The 13,904-nt window shown below is 47.3% G+C and overlaps 1 long non-coding RNA gene across 1 annotated transcript; it reads right to left on the reverse strand.

Annotated features, from left to right (window-relative positions):
* Positions 1–1,181: 1,181 nt before the first annotated feature.
* LOC144100578 (uncharacterized) lies at positions 1,182–5,056 on the reverse strand. The gene is made up of 4 exons (XR_013307742.1): positions 4,991–5,056; positions 3,857–3,937; positions 3,155–3,245; positions 1,182–1,312 (listed from the first exon to the last, which is right to left on the reverse strand). It is a non-coding gene; the product is annotated as an uncharacterized LOC144100578 (long non-coding RNA).
* Between the last annotated feature and the right edge of the window lie 8,848 nt (positions 5,057–13,904).

Genomic DNA, 13,904 nt, shown 5'->3' on the forward strand with positions numbered 1-13,904 from the left:
CAAGCAGTGCCATCTGCCTCATTGATTTCGCACTACAGTTGCTAATTGCAGCCACGTTCGCTATATCCAGTATATTTCCTCGTTATATCAGTTAATAAATCTTTAAACGTGTGCACCACAACACGAGGAATCGTTTGACACCATCCGGAACACCCCGCAGCAAACGGTGTGGAAAATAGGAGACGGCCCCGAAGGGACGGAACGGGAAGACGCTCAACGTGGGGCAACGCGACACCCGCCCTCGCGCCGGGTCTGACCAAGGTCACAAGTGGCTCTCTCTATCTCTCTTTCTCCCGACTGCCCGAGGCGAACCGCTCGAGATGCCTTCTTTTCTCCCCTTCCCACTGTTCCCTTTTGTATCCATGTGTTTTGTGTCAAACTTCGACCCGTGTAAATAAAGTCAGTGTGAAAGTGAAAGCCACCGAGAGAGCGTCGTTTTTGTGAGGCTCTCGCGCGCGGCCCCGCCGCCCGAACGAGCCTTACGCGCAGTTTGGCTTTAATTAGTGCGGTTCAGTCGTTACTTGCCGGGGTGTCAACGGTCACAGTTTCTAAAGTTCAGAAGAAATAACAAACGGTTCGGCCGTAATGGCTGCCTGAAGGTCCTCGGTCCTCGTAATGCACAGTGGGGGGGCGGGGGGGAGGGGGGGAGGAAAGGCCGTCGTTGCGAGCCCCACACATAATTTGGGCTTTAACTGAATTAGTGGTTTTATCCTCAGGAACATGCCAAGTAATTTGACACCACTTCGAACATTCTGCGTCAAACGGGTGGTCCCCTAATTTTATAGAAATGGTGGTCCCGTTAAAGGGTGTCCCACGCTGAAGGCCGCTGCCTATAGCACTTATAATAACACGGATCGAAAGTATCGGTATCAATTGATGGGCTACGCGCTCACTAATGTTGTAGTGTGGTCACGTGGTTATTGTTTTGGTCAATTTGACCTTCATTGCAGACGGACGCGTCGTAGAGAAACGTAAGTGGTAACGCTCTTAAAACACAAGCGCTGATTTCCGGAAGGTTTTGTTCGTCTCAAGAAGCACATTTACATGGCTAACGAGCGGTCGGTTAGGCCGAGGGAATTTTTTCTGATTTGCTCTGATTTGCGCAACACTCTGTATAATGGCCATTGCATTGGCCTCGTCCATTGGTCTACTGCTCATCAGCAGTCACTCACCTGTCCGCCGTAGTGTGATGAAGGCAGCGACAACTATGGCAGCATGTTAGGAGCCTTGCCATGATGGTCACGTGACGCAGGTATTTCACGCCAACATGTGGGATCCGACAGCGCTAAACAGTCGGGGCTGCTTGGTGGCTCTGAAGAAGGGGAAGGTTTTAGGAAATGGTCATAAGCCAAATTGATTAACAAACAACTCAGGCACACCACACCGAACAACGACAGCGATCGTGCAAAAAACAGTGAGAGAGGTTATTTTTGTATTTACGCAAGCCTGCCCTGTGAACACACTGTGAACAAGATCCCGCACTGTGCTTATGACACTCGTATATATATCGACGAATATCGCTGGAATAAAGGCACCTTTTTCTCCTTTGTGCGATTCAATTAAAAACCATGAAATGACTCACATCAGTCTTTTGAAGCGCTTTAAGTTATAATGTTAGACGGACAGCAAACATGAGGAGTGGTTTTGGAGGATTACAAAAATGGCATCCAGCCAACTATCCTATTGACCGCAGTGGTGGGCTAGTGGTTGAGCATCCGCCTCGCATGCGGGAGGTGCGGCGTTCGATCCCCAGTGCCGCCGGGTTCCTATCGGTGATACAATGGGTACAAGCTTTCCCCTGGTCTGGTGCTGGGCTTAACCAGGGTGAAGTGCATGGGAAATGAGTCTTTCGCCCCACTTTAGGCAAACGAAAATACCCTGTGTCATGGCGCTTTTTCGCCGCAGATTCTCTTGCGCCATAAAAATTCACTATCATCATCATCGATTCTATTCGAGAATATCTGCGCTTGCGTCATTTGACGCAATATTATGGCACATTTTCCCAAATAGCCTGGCATTACGTATTCCATATGAGCCTTGCGTTTTACACTTCTCCACACGCACGTACGCACGCACGCATCGAAAACAATTTCTACGTGATATTCGCTATTGTATTTAAGCAACGTGGGAGTATATTTTACGAAGTCGTTTCAAAGTCAAAGAGTTTATTCAGGCAGCACGTGGTGCAGTTGCCTAGGGCGCAGACCAAAAGGCAAATGGATGCCTGACAAAGAGTCGGCACCCTTCTTGCTCCCAGTCGAGAGCACAAGACATTCAGCGCATAAAATAAACACTAAACGAGATGGAAATACAGAGCGGTCGGTTAACATTGAAACTGGCGTTATTTCATATTGAATATTTATGTACAGTAGTTGGGCAAATACTGCGAGAAAAAACAGAATAAAAACAAAAACAGCGGCCATGCCGGCAGTGACAACAGATACATAGTGATGCTATTTTTGAAGGCTTTCAATGATAGACTTTCCTTAATAATGCTTACAGCAGGATGGTGATCATTTATGAAACTGGAAATTCTGTAGCTAAGTTTCTGGTTGCCGTAGTTCGTACGTATTTTTTTTCTTATAACATATGTGCCGGGTGTTGTAGGTGTGTGTTTTCGTTAGATACTGATGACAACAAGTGGTAGGATCAGAATGAATTTCTACGTAAGTAGCTAATGCTATCTTTTTGTTTATAACGTTCCACGGTGTAAACAGTTGGTGTTTTCGTAACAATGGGGCCGTGTGGCTAAGGTATGGTGCATTATCTATTAGTCGCAAAAATTTCTTTTGTAATAAGTATATGTTTTCTAAGCATGTTCTAGGTGCTGTGAAGTGCATGGTCAAAGTCAAGTGTATTCTTTTGTCAGTAGACTTTGTGAAGCCGGACGTGATGCAAACGGTGTCAAAGGTTATTTCATGCATGACGCGCATCTTGTGTTCCTCGCATACTGTTTGCTGGTTAACGAAGGAGTGGTCCCGTTAGAGAAGTGCCAGTGGAGTCCAGCGGATTCTGAAAAACATTTCGCCATGGCGTCGAATCGAGGAGCAATGCACACGAATGGTGTAGGAGGTGCTCGATAGTTAAGCAAGAAGGTTTGGCCCAGTGCGACAGAGTTCAAAGTGCAGGGAGCAGCACCGCCCATTATACTTACAGCCCGTTATCCTGCAGCATGCGTAGCACCGTTCAGGACACTGCAGTTCAGGTCGAACAAGCCGAGTATGACGTCGACAGGCGGCAGCTCCCTGCGAAGACAGCGCGTACGAATATGGCCGCGTGTGTCGAAAAAAATATTACTTTCAAGCCTTGAAACAAAAACTTGAAACGTGCAGCCACTCTGAGAAATTTACTCTGTATATAAGCCCTATCGTGTTAGACAACTAGAGCAGAAGTGCTTCTGAGTGCCGCCCACTCGATCCGCACCAAATATGCCAAGCGATGAAGTAAAACGCTTATTAACAATGGGTTCGTCTATGGCTTGTATCTCTCTCCCAACAGCTTCAGCATGACAGCGATAGGCCTAGCGCATCTTTGTGCTCCATTTTTCTCGGTGTTGCATGAGACCTCATGAAAAGAGTTCCTGCAAACAAGCAGCCATGCTTCGTGAAAGCAACTATTGGCACTGTTTACAACAAAGGTGATGTCCCTGACAGCTACTGCCAGTAATGTCTTGTTTAATGCTGCTGTAATGGCACAGAACTGCCCTTGTTGAGCACGCTTGATGGTGAGTGTTCCGAAGAATGTACAACGTATGGTAACCCACCCATCATAACAGCGCTCGTACAGAGAAATGGTGCATTCCGGACTCCCATGTCGTTCGGAGCCACAAACTTATGCTTCGTGGCTGAGGACTTACTTGGACTTTTTTGACGGTCAAGAGGTCTCCGCGGGTAGAAGGCCTGTCGGTTTCATTCCGGACGCTGGCTGAGACTAGTGCCTGGAATAAAAGCAGTTACGGATGCAACACTTCTCAGCAGTACCGTAAAATACCGAGCATACGCCCATGCTCGAATAGCGTCCATTCCTATTCTTGAAAATTCTATTTTTGCAAAAAAAAAGGTGCAAATGCCAATGCGATTATGTCCTGTATCCGGAAGTTGTTCAAAAACATGGAAACAGTATGCCAAGCGCCCACCATTCGGTATCTTTGTGAAGCTTATAGCTGAGGTAGAGGAGGGGTGTGAACGCGGCAATGAGAACATGCAGACAAGGCACGGAAGCCCAACGTGAAGCTGTTTCGAATAGATACCAACAAAGGGATTGGACAGAGGGATGCGAAACGACTCGCATCAGTCTTTTGAAGCGTTGAACTTGTGTTAGGCGGACGTCAAATGTGGAGAATGGCTGTGGGAAACTGCGAAACGAGCATCCAGCTAACGATCCTGTTCCATGGTCTATGTGTCTCTTTCGCGAAATTGGCCCAATATTATGCCGCATATTATCAACTAGCCAGCCATTGCGTATTACACGTGAGCGTTGCGTTTTACACTGATCTACGTAAATAAACACGCACGTGCGCACGTACACCAAAAATAATTTCTCTGTGGTACTGGCTATTGCATTTAAGCAACGCGAGAGTAATTTTTCGATTTCGTTAATATTCTTTTGACGGTATGGCCTCTATGCAGGCGGACGTGAAGTTACCGGCGTCAAAGATAATTTTATGCATGACGGTCATCTTATGCTGCTCGCATACTGTTCGCTGGTCAACGAGGGAGTGACCCCGGAGAGAACGGCCAATGGAGTCCAGCGGATCCTGAAAACAATTCCGCCCCGCCGTCGAATCCAGCAGCAGTGGGCATGAATGGTGCAGCTTGAAGTCGCACAACAGTGTTCAGCACGCACAGCACATTATGGTAGTTAGTTAGGCCAAAAAGTGCTCATTACAAGAAGGTTCTAGTTAAAAAGGTGCTCGATAGTTAAGCAAGAAGATTTGGCCCTGTGCGACAGAGTTCAAAGTGCAGGCAGCAGTACCGCCCATCATACTCACTGCCCGTTATCCTGCAGCATGGGTAGCACCGTTCAGGACGCTGAAGTTCAGGACGAACAAGCCGACTACGATGACAACTGGCGACAGCTTCCTGCGAAGACAGCGCGTACGAATATGGCCGCGTGTATCGCAAAAAAAAAAATACGGAGGCTCTTAAGACTACGTACGTGGATTGGTTGCGATAGCATGTTTTCCTAAATTTTTATTTCCTGTTTATTGGTTACTGTATTATTTGTTTACTAATTTTTCTCTTCCTTTATAGTGACACGCCTACTCAGTAGCATACAGTCGTAAGACAACGCATATATACTAGGTTTACATATACGTTCGCAAAGGAGCAACGCGGTTTTGTGGCCCATGGATTGCGTGCTCGACTCCGCAGTTTGAAAGTCCTGGTTTAAGGTCGCCGCGCCTTTTAAAGAAATTATTTTTACACCACGGTGATGCCATGCAAGATTTTTCGTTACAACATTTGCGGTCAACAGCACCCTGTTTCGTTCCCGATAAGCTGTATAATGCTTTCCCAATAATACAGGCGCCGAAAACTTTCCCGAAGGCCGAGCTAGAACTCTGCATTGCATGCCACTGAACATATTTTTGGATCCCTAGCTCTCAGTTTTTCCTCTCCATCGAACACTGAGCAGGAACTGTTTTGTCCGTTCTGGGAAGATAGGTGCACTACAGTTGTAAAGAGGAAGGCACTCGGCAGCTGCAGCGGAACAGCCGACACGCGCCGGGAGTCGAGAGCGCCAACCGTTTTGGGCCCGGACCGTTCCCTGCCTGCTCTACCCTGCCTTCGGAACCGACATTCTCCTCCAAAATAAAGCCAGTTTAATATTGGCAGAGGGGCGGGCTATCCGGTGAATTTTAATTTAACTTTTAGTTTTGTTCTTTTTTTATACTGACACGAACTATATACTTCTTTGAATTGCTAATTTAGCACGTACGAAGCACGTACGGAGACCGACACCAGCTTTACGGATCCTGCTCCATTTCCTCCGACATTGCAAATGACGACTGCATAAGCAACGTTAGCATAAATGTCTCGCCGTCTACCGATGGCCAACCACCAAGAGAAATGAGGCCTGATCAGGGTAATCAGGCCTTCAGAGCGGGAGCACTCAGGAGGTGACCCCGTTCCTACTTAGAGTCACTGGATGCTGCTCAGAGCGAGTACTACTGCTAAGCCTTTGTGCTCTTGTACAGAGCAGCTCCTGTGCTGCTGAGCGGACATTGGACGTCGTGAAAAAAATATTAAGGGTACACTTAAGCTCCGCTGTAAGGGCATGGCATGATAGCGTAACGCGTTTAGTGTCCATGTATCCAGAATTGTTCATTGTCTGCTTTGCATTCATAGATCGCCAGTTGTCCTCATACTACAACTGGCGCATTGGTATTGGGGTTAAAAGATGCGCCACTGCCCCGCGATGGCAGGTAGCTGTTCCCAAGAAAACCCAGACTTGGACAGCAATCCCGATCCGGCATATGAGCGCAGGGAGGCAACCCTTCAAGCACAGCCACCGGTGGAGCTGGTGAGACTCAGGTTGCTCTTCCGCAGCCACGCCTCCCGACCAATCAATCATTCAGTTAATTGGCGCCTGGTACGGTGGGCAGTTTGATAACAATCAATCAGTGACATTCAATATACCCGCACAACTCCCGCCCGCAGGCTTGCATTTTTTTTTGCTATGGACGGTCTTGCCACCGTCAAAGGCGTTCGCCATTGCTTGTCTATGGCAGTCTTAAGTGCTCGATGCGAGAGATGAAAATTCTTCAAGAGAAAGATGTTGGCACACATCTGAAGAATGGACCGTTAGCTTCAATATTTTCATAACAGTACCTTACACATTTCTAATATTGAAAACTTTTTGTCCAAGAAAGCAGGACATGATAGACTGTCTACAAACAATGCAACCATAATCCTTTTGAAAGAGGTATTTGCATTCTACCACATAGGCGATAAAATTGTCATATTCAGCATAGAGTCTGCACTGACGGCTCTCAATTCAACATGTAAACCTCGGCACAACTTATGGCGGAAGCAAAACAACAACAAGCAAGAATCGTGATAAAAAAACAAACAAAACAAACGAACCAACACTAGACACAGACAGACAAAAAAACTTCATTTCTGAAAGTGAGTTTTCGACAACTAGACACAAAGGAGACACAAGGGAATGTATTGCTTACCTAAAATGGGAGAACAGCCCATGTATGCAGGAGTTCCAGACGCTTACCATGGGCTGTTTTCCTCGGTCCGATATGCGTTGCCGGAGCATGGCAACGCAGAGATATTCTTCGCACCGGGCTGCTTCGGAAAACGCCTCCTTGCAGCGCAGTTTCTGCCACCGGTCGCACCAACACGAGACCCGAATCCGAAAGATGCAGCGGCGTGACACACGATGCCGAATGCCTCTTCCGCTTGTCTCCATGACAACGAAGAAACTGCGTCCTCTTCCGCGGCATATGTAACAAGAGAAATACGGTCAAGAATAAATCCCAACGTTTCGTGATGCGCAGTTGCTGCTCACGAAAGCGCAAAGAAAAAAAAAAAGCGAAGACGTCACTACTGATTTCGCCTTAACCACCTTCGGTTTTGTGATTGGTGCAAGCGAATTCATCCCGCCATTAGATTTCAACGAGGACGCCACCTTTCTTTGACGACTCAGTGAACGACAAAAGTCCGCTACGCGCGCATACAAAAATAGACCCGTTAGCGAACACAGCTTCGTAATACGGCGAAGTGGCAATGAGCGGAGAGTATACCCACAAGCTTTAGGAACAAGACATCGATTAGTTAACACCAACTTTGAACTCTGTATGGCAGCGATTCTTTTTCTTTTCCTCTCTTTTTTGCATCAATCCCGTTTACACAGGATGTTTGGAACACCATGTAGTTAGAACACCAGAATGCCTGATATAACGCTTAGGTCTCTACCGACGAACAGATGTGCTACCCTTGTGCTTTGTGCCCCCAGAGCTAAATTTCGAACCGGGAGGCACTGTGCGTTTTTTTGGGCAGTGAAGGGGTCCGGAAATCTCGATCACCTGGGGTTTTTTAACGTGTACTGACATCGCGCAGTACACGGGCCTCTAGAATTTGGCCTCCATCTACATTCGACCGCCACGGCCGGGATCGAACCCGCGTCTTTCGAGTCAGCAGCCGAGCACCATATCCACTGAGCCAGAGCGGCGATTGCCACAATTATTACACACCTTTAGTGTGCCGTGTACCTTGTTACCCTTACCGGTACCGGAGGACCGGGTGTCCGCACGCGAATCCGCATGCGCGAATCACCTTGACGGTGCCAGATGGCGCCTGGTACACGGAAGCTAAGCACGCGCCTGCCGTATCGGGACCAATCAGTGCGTGCTCTCCGGTGGTGGGCGGGCTCGTGCTTCTCCGGTAACGGTAACTTAAAGACGGTACACGGTACGCTGGCGAACTGTCGGCATAACCACAAAGAAACATATCCGGCACTGTAAAGACTGCGAAAGTGACTAAGAAAAGGCCACCGTGATAGCTATCGAGGAACAAATGAACAACTGTAGATGTTGGAAAAAAGGGCTACTGATCGTGTGAACGAGGGGGAACACTGAGAGGTGAACCTCTGCCTGTTCAACACTCGTGCTCAGGCACAAACGGCCCTTGCGCAACGCTCCCCGCTGCGCTGTCTCCGCCGCCGATCTCTAACCACGTGATTCTCGAGATCGAAACACCCAGCGGAGTGACATATGATGCCTGATGCTTCTGCTACAAGTGTCATGACTTTCACTGAAAGGGCCATAGGACCCATTAGTTATAATTACTTGCTGTCTACCGTGAACAATTAACGGCCGAGCGAAAAGGCATATTTTGTCGCTGTGTTTTCTCTTAGGCTAGTGGTTGTTGGGGATGAGGCTTCAATCCCATCGCAGGCCACCAGGGATGGGGATTAAATCTCTCCGAATGGAGAATCCCCAGTTTTGATTCTCATGCTTGTAAAAAGATAAACAAACCCTACTGTACAGTTCTGCTCCTTAACGGAGTCCGACAACGCCCTTCGGAGCCGGGGCCTGCGGTGCTGAACGAGTAAGCCAACTCAAAGGCCCCTCGATCTCCAACTCTGCATCTCCAACTCTGGTGGCACCGGCGGTGTTGAAGCGCAATCCCCAACACTGATGGCCTGCGATAGGTTTTGAGCCCCATTTCTAACATGGTACAGGATACCGAATTATGAATGCGCAGATAGAGATAAAGGACGACAGAACTGGAAGACACGCCAAGGCAACAAAAAGAACGATGCATTTTGGATCCTGCGGATTCTCTGCAAAGAAGCTAATAAAGAAATCAGAGTGCCTGGTCTATGCTGCGAAATGACTTGGAGAGTTTCCAACAATTGTATCTAATGGTTATTGAAGCTGACGCTTTCGCTGTCGTTCTGAAGGTACATTCCGTTGAGAAGGTATACTTGATATCTGCGGCTGTGCAAAAGGCCTAGGCGGACAAGACAGCTTTGGCGCTTCTGGACAAAGTGGCCCTTCAAAATCAGAGAAGAGTTCTGACGCCCAAGGCAGAGGAGTTGAATTAAATTTTTGCTGTGCACAAAACCGACAAAGCGCTAGTCTTGGCCAATTCTTTCATGCTATGTCTTTACCTGCGCTTTCAGAGTTTGGTGCATTGTTTTAAATAAAAAAAACTGAGTGGGGTTTACGCTGGTGTGTGGAAGCAAAAGACCCGTACCTGGTTGCTTGCGCCTCCCAAGTCCTCTCACTGGCTTTTTCACCCTCCTGAAATAAAGATAAAGGTGTTCGCTGGAGAACCTACCAAGCGACAACAACGCATAGGCAGTATTATGAACCCAACGTCACCACAGAAAAAAAACTTGTTTTTTTGATAGTCTGCTACGCTTAGCCGTGGGAATAAATATTATAATTCAAAGATGGATGATGGCGGTCAATGCAGTCCAGGAAAAATACAAGCATTTTCTCTCCCATCCTTACCCTCCGCCATACCTGGAAATTAAGCGAAATAAATTGCTTACAAAACCGTTGTATTATTCCTACTGAGCATACTGGCAAATAAAAAATTCAAGGTGAACGAAAGTTCTGTATATTGACGATTGCAAACTTATCACCGCACAAATGCGCTAATATTTTATTAACTGGCGTTCGCGTTTGAAGTGTGCCTACTAAATGTTGTTTAGCTGTACCATCTCAGTTTCAGGTAGTCAATGATAACTAATTTTTTAACCACATACATAAAAAAGTCGTGCAGCCAGAAAAAAAAATCGCCTAAGTGCACGTTCGGCCAAAAAAAAAATTAAGTGCCCAAGCTGTATACCATGTACTGTTAGGTCTGCATAGTATACAAGATTCCATTCTTTTTTGTAGATCGATACAGCAGCTTCACTAGGAGAAAGAGCCGCACTCCGCTAACAGGCACACAAGAATCAACAGATGAAAAGCTAAATGCAGTACACAAGTACGGCATGCCAGTAGTTTTGTTTCCAGAGCTATAGTCAAGAGAAAGGTTAGTTCTATGCAGTGAAATGTCACGATTTTTAGGCAGCAAAATTTACGAAGGCTTGCTCGATGATCGCCTGGAGATGTGGTTTCTATAAATTATAGTATTGCGGCACTTAGCGAAATAATCTGAGTACATTAACATACCGCTAGAACCAGGTCTGGTAACCCACAGCAATTATAGCTGTGCAGAGCTGTGTCATGGTTGCCAGACTCATGGGGAGAGATAACTGCGCAAAAACATTTCGATAACGTGCTCGCATTCGACAGCCGCGGCCGGGATCGAACCCCCCTCTTGCGCGTCATCAGGAGAGCGCCATAACCACTGATCCACCGCGGTCATGTGACATTCTGACGCTATCACAACCTGCCCGCCGTGACAGGTACAACCGACCAAACGTATTGAAAGGTCACGTGACCTTTTGACACCGTAAAAGTGCTCACGTTGGATGGTGGCCGCCTTGTATAAAATCTGATGAGCCCCAAAATTTGGAAGCTGACCCCCCCCCCCCCCCTACTCCACCAGGAAAATTCCAAACGGCCCCCAAAATTACGCCCACTCTAGAAAATGAACCAAGCATATGATTAATCACGGTTAGTTGGCGGAGTACGGTTGACTAATGGATCGGATTACTTTAATTCTACAGGATAATCAAATGGTAGGTACTTAAACATTCTAGAAGGGGCTGCCTCATGAATATCGTATAACGGCAATAGAACATTTTGCGACCGTAGCTTTGGCGCGAAAATCGCAACAACATTACACTAGACGCCATATAAGGGAACCGTAATGCTTTTGCATTTTCTCCTCTAAGAATCAGGTACACAAGGCTCCTAAATTTCCCCCTTTTTTATGAAGACCCAAAGTTTGATTCATTTTTTACTTGCTACTCTATACAATTTTTTGTTGAGGCACAGCAGTACAATTTAGACACCTTCTACTTCTTATTCTCCTCTTGTTAATTACCGCAGGAAGTCCACATGGTGCTGTAAACACCGTCGTTTTTATGTTGGTCATCCAACAATGAACATCGATGCAATGGAATTCGTGCTATGAACGTTTCAGGCAAGTTGTGAGGTAAATAAAATAATTTCAGTGTCAAACCACTACAGCTCATGCACTCATTCTAAGCAACGATCACTCACCCGCCGACTGTAGTGGAAGGAACGCTGGGTGGCCAGGTTCCCTGGACGGGCATCCACACGCGACGCAGGTATCTCACACGAGGAAGCGGGCTTCGGCTTCGTCTCATCTGCACAGGGTAAATCCCACCTGATGATTTCTCACTCATAAGAAAATGGGCAGCGACGCTAAGACTTCTATGTTAAATGTTTTTTAAGGATCAAACAGCCCTTGGTTCTCACTGCTTAAAAAGAAACTCCGGAGATTTTTTGTTTGCACGCAATGGCTGATTAATGTTGCTGAGACCTTTCTCAGTAGTGTAAGGGAAAGCCTTCATGCTTAGTTTATCCCTTTACTCATATATGTGGTCTTGTTTGTTACCCAAACCTGGGGCGTACTTCTTTAAAATACCTTTATATAAGCGAAATCTTTAAACGGGAACAGGAACTACCGCGTGAAGTCCGGAAGGCAGCTTTGTGTGACGTCAGCCGCGGCGCCATTCTTCGGAAGCGAGGAACATGTGCGAGAATCCCACGCTGTGCCAAAAGCCATTCGGCGACGAAACAGTACGTATACAAACAAAGGCCGACCTTTAGTTCACGGTTCCTGCTCTATGTACTCCGACAATGATGGCTGCTTAACCGACTTAAGTGTAAATGGATCGCAGTCTACCGATGATCCATGCATCGCCAAGAAAAAGGAGGCCTGATCAGGTTAATCAGGCTTTCGGAGCAGGACCACGGAGAGGTGTCGCCTACTTAGTCACTGGATGCTGCTTAGAATGACTACTACTGCTTAGTATGTGAGTTCATGGTTGAGTGACACCTGTGCTGTTGAGCGGACACCGGAAATCGTGAGAAAACAACGAAGGGAACACACAAGTTCCGCTTAAATGGTATGACACGTTAGCCTAATGAGTTAATGCCCATATATCCAGAATTTCTCATTCTCTGCTTTATATGCATAGACCGCTGGGTGCTCTCATACTTCCAAGCGGCGTAGCGGTTACTAGATGCCTCCTACCCCGGCACGTATATGTTCCAAGCACAGCCTCCGGTGGGACTCGCCACTCACGTTGCTCTTCCCTAGCAATGCCTATAGACCAGTCATTCATTTAACTGACTCATGCCAAGGTCATACAACAAGGCCATACAGAGGCTGGTTCACCAGTTTCCGAGCCCAGAGTATGAGCTCATAGAAAAAGTAAGGCACAAGTGCTTCGGGGACGGCGGCCCAGGGCAAGAAAATTCTACAAGGGGCAAGAAAATTCTGATCTGGACAGGCCTATAACCAGAGAGGAAGTCTACGCAGCAATAAGAAATACTACTAGGAATACGGCTGCAGGCGCAGACAAGATAAAGAACGCGCTGATTCGCAACCTTAGTGATGAGCTGGTAGTCGAAGTTACTGACTACCTCAATAAGCACTGGGCTGCGGAGACAGAACCCGAGGAGTGGAAGCATTCGGAAGTAGTGATGATTCCAAAACTGGGAAAAAATTGCAAGTAGAAAATCTTAGACCAATCTCTCTCACGTCACGCTTAGGCAAGCTATACGAGCGGGTGGTTGCTATGAGGCTGCAAAATTATATGGAGGACAACGAGCTGTTCACCCGCAGCATGTTTGGATTCCGCGCTAAATTATCGACGCAAGACGTGCTCCTACAGCACAAGGAGGAGGTGCTCAGCAACGTTCTGCGGAACGGCGAACACGTCATCATGGCACTAGACATTAAGGAGCCTTCGACAATGTCAGCCACGAAGCCATCCTCACAGGAATGGATAGCCTGAACTATGGGAGAAGAATTCATGGCTACGCCAAAGCCTTCCTCTCTAACCGGACAGCAACTATAGGCCTGAGAGAAGTCAGATCCGAGAAATTTTGCACCCCAAACAAGGGAACTCCTCAAAGGTCGGTCATCTCCCTCATCCTCTTGAACATTGCAATGATCGGGCTAGCAAGACAACTCGAACAAATTGAAGGCACACGACACGCCATGTATGCTGACGACATTACGGTATGGGTGAACTGGGGATAGCTCAGCGAAAAAGAAGAATGTCTGCAAAAAGCAGCCACCTGCGTAGAAACCTACGCTATGGCCAGGGGCTTCGCCTGCTCGATGGAGAAGTCCGAGCTTCTAAGGGTGTGGCGAGGCAAACAAAATCGAATGGTCCCTACAAGCGATGAGCTAAAACTCAACGCATACCTCGAGGGGCAACCCATTCCGGAGAAGACCACCATTCGGATCCTCGGGATGTGTCTTCAGTCCAATCAGCGGTGCAATCAT

Source organism: Amblyomma americanum, chromosome 8 (assembly GCF_052857255.1).
Source record: "Amblyomma americanum isolate KBUSLIRL-KWMA chromosome 8, ASM5285725v1, whole genome shotgun sequence".
Classification (NCBI taxonomy): domain Eukaryota; kingdom Metazoa; phylum Arthropoda; class Arachnida; order Ixodida; family Ixodidae; genus Amblyomma; species Amblyomma americanum.